The following is a 3,728-nucleotide window of genomic DNA, read 5'->3' on the forward strand; positions in this document are numbered from 1 at the left end:
GATTCTTCTCCTCATGGACTGCAGGGACAGTTCCTGCACATCCTCGGCCTCCAGCTCAGAATAACCCCCCCAGCACAACATTTTGGACAAAGACTAAGTAAAAATTACTGAGTTGACAACAAAACAGATATTAGGCTGATATTTTCCCAAGAGAAATCTTTGCTTTCCACAAAGCCACGTGTTTTTGAAGAACCCTCTGTGCACAGACCTTGCCCTGCTCACCTCTGAGTGGAGGCAAAGCCTTCACCGAGCTGGTATCCTTCACCAGCAGGGTATCCAGCTCTGTTTGGATTTCATTTCTGAGGAATAAGGGGGGGTGACACTCCCAAATCAATAGTAAATAGAGCCGTGTGTGTCCCTGTGTGTCATCCTTCCCGAACTGACCAACGGGGCTCGGGCTTTTCGAGGCTCTTCTTTGCTTTGTCTCAGTCAGCTGAGCCTCCCAAAGGCCCAAATTAACGGGATCTGATGATCTGATGAAGGCTTGTTCGGCAGCACAAAGGCTCCCATTCAGAGAGTTTCAAGGAAACAATCCAAGGAAATGTTCCTTTCAAACATCTCCTCTGCAAAGCGCATTCAGGCAGCTCCTGGAACTCCCAACACTCATTTAATCCCGTGTTTGTTTGGGAAGATTTATCTATTGAAGCGATCCCGATAAAGGGGGGTGCTCCAGGGCTGGTGAGGTTATCAGCACCTCGCCTACAACCTGTTCCAATTAGAAATTGTATCCTTAAAATCCTTTTGTCCTGGTGTGTTCTCATGCAGTCGGTCCTTAACGAGGAGATGACTAAGACGGTTCTTCGCTGGCAATTAAAGATTTTTGTCCTTGAGCAGAGGGGTTGGGAGCACGGGAATTGAAAGGAGGGAGAAATAAAGCTCTTCGCTCAGGCTTTCGTGGCCTGGGTGGCATCTCAACATCTCCATATCAATCCCTCTTGCTCTGCCAGCTGAGGAATATTTTTGCATTCTTCAGGCTCCCGGACCCCTCTCTCAAAACAAGACATCTCTGGAGATCTGTTTGCTCAGGCTCAAGGTCGTGTGTAAACCAGAAAAAATGGAAATAATCCTCCTCTTTGGGAAGTCTTTTGAATAAATGATTCAATCTGTTTCCTGACCAAGTGCTTTGAAGACTCCAATTTGTGGTGATTTAACAGCACTTGAGAGGAGAAGCCCAATAAAAAGCTCATTCAAGGTGGAAATCACAGCAGCTCCCGCAGATGCATATTTCAAACATCAGAATGGAATAAAATGACAGAGAGGAGTAGCAAGAAATAGAAAACAAACACTTCCATTTGAAGGCAAAAAAATAGAATAAAAACATTTTACGGAAATAATACAATTCCGCTTAACAAAACCAAGAATTGTTTTTATTTCTCTGCTGGTTTTGGATCCATAAACCAAGAGCCACCACGGTTCTGCTCAGCAGCGGCGTAAACATCCCCCCAAATTCTCTCAAAGGTAATGAACAGGTTGAAACAACGGGGCAAAAATAATTCCAGGCTTCCTGCTGGGATAACGTGCCCTGATAACACCCCTGCAATTCTCCCCAGAGAGAAATTCCCGCGGGAGAAAACTGAATTTATCTCTGGTGGGGGTTCCCCAGAGGAGCCAGGCCGTGGGTTTGGGGCAAGAAACTGGGGTTTTTTTACATCATATCCTTCCCCTGAATTCCAGTGAAAGTCCCAGCTGGAGCTGGTTAAGTCTTGGAAAAGCTGATGCCAAAACGATAGGGATTTATCCAAACACAGGAAAGGTTCCTACATTTCCAATCAGGACGTGGCAGGAGCTGCCACACCGCAGGAATTCCCAAATTTGCGAAGGGAAGCTCCAACACGGGCGTGGCTGTGGAGGGCGAATTCCCAGCATCCCGTTTTTGTAAGCTTAAAAAAAAAATGCCCTGGAAGGGTTGGGCCGTCCCATAATAGCCAGGGGGATGTGGTGGAGCTCAGGAGTTTTTTTTTTCCAAGGAGGATTTTCTGTCTGTCACCTCTTCCAATTCCACGAGATCTCCAGGCTTCCCAAAGTCTGTGTCTTCAGCTGTGCTCAGTTAAACACCACAGCACGCTCAGCCTCCCGTTTCACCCCTAAAATTCAAATTAAACACAGTGCTCTCCAGCTTAATTGGTGCTAAACCTGACTCACGGTGTATTTAAAGACGGTTTGTCAGCAAAACACGTGCCATTTTACTTTATTTTATTTTATTACACTTGATTTTCAATGACCATTATAAACACATTAATTGGGAGTTAAATTTCCTGAACTGATTCCTAGTGGTTGTCCCTGGCCAGAGGTGAGGAAAAGTTGAGCAAAAGGTCACTGCCAGGTTATTTGGGCTGGAAAAATCCATCCAAATGCTTCATTTTACTGACAAGCAACAAGAGGGCTTTGAGAAATACACTCCAATAATTCAGCTAATCCAGCTGGTGCTGGCACACCGGTATCTTCACAGAAGGTTTTGCAGGCACAAAATTCCGTATCAAACTTGCATAAATACATTTGAAATTACCTCAGATAAGGGTCACAGGTATTTGACAACTCTTATTAAGCATTCCAGCTCCTTCTCCCTATTTTCCTCGTGAGATAACGGTGAAAAACCAGCATCTCAGTGTCTGAGTCACCGCTGACTCACAGATAAAACTTGTTTTTTGGATAAGCCAAGCTCAGTCTGTGGCACTGGGAGACACCTCAGAGCATCTGTCTGCCCCAAGAGAAATTAAACTTCTTGGCATGAAGCTGCTGCCAATCCATTTAAGGAGCTGCCAGGTTATCAGCCCCACTTTACACCTGCTTATCCTCTCACCCAACGCTCTCCAGTGACGTGTTTGGGTTTAACAACCACCAGTTTCTGGGGTGAAAGATGTTTTCTCCTCTTTTTTTTTTTTTTTTAAAGCTGCAAAGCTTCCTTGCCACAAAGATGCCTAAGGAATGCTGTGCCCCTTTGAGGAGGGACATTCCCTCCGGGATGGGCTGAGGGTTGGACTTGTGGATGGTCCTTGTGGGTCCCTTCCAATGCAGGAGATTCTGGGATTCTGTGACTTTGGGATCTGTCAATCCCTTCCAGTGACATTGGGATCTGTCAATCCCTTCCAGTGACATTGGGATCTGTCAGTCCCTTCCAGCCACGTCACCAGCAGGATCTGGAGGAGGAGAACACAATCAGGCTGGTTTTGTGGGAGAAAACAGCAGGATGGAAGGTTCTCCAAGGAGCAGAAAAGCAAAGTCAGGGACAGAAACTGGTCAGAGTCCCCTCCATCCCAGGTGATGTTCAGAGGGGTAACACCTTCATATTCAGAGGGAGAACACCTTCATTTTTGCAAGCACTTGGCTGGAACATCACTGAGTGTCTGCTGAGGGCTCAGCTCAGAACAATCTGCCCTGTAAAAAAAAAAAAAGTCCAAGGAATAATTTTTAAAATTATACTTAAAAAGTTATTATTTCCTTGATTTTCTAATCTGGGCGTCCAAACTGCAGTGAGAGAGGGGAGAAGGGCTGCTTATCCCTGCTGGGAAAAGCAGAAAGTTTGGAAGATTTCATGAGGCTGGATCAAATCTAAGCTTCAGCCCTCTCTGGATTGATTTTTGTTAGGGTGGAATTATTTTTTATTGCAAGCTTTCCCCCAGTGCACCTTGTGTTGCATTTCTTCAGGTCAGGCTATTTTCTTTTTTTTTTTTTTTTTTGGTTAGGGTTTTTTTTTTTTTTTTTTTTTTTTTTTTTTTTTTTTTTTTTTT

Source organism: Lepidothrix coronata, unplaced genomic scaffold (assembly GCF_001604755.1).
Source record: "Lepidothrix coronata isolate B3197 unplaced genomic scaffold, Lepidothrix_coronata-1.0 Scaffold105, whole genome shotgun sequence".
In the NCBI taxonomy this organism is placed as follows: domain Eukaryota; kingdom Metazoa; phylum Chordata; class Aves; order Passeriformes; family Pipridae; genus Lepidothrix; species Lepidothrix coronata.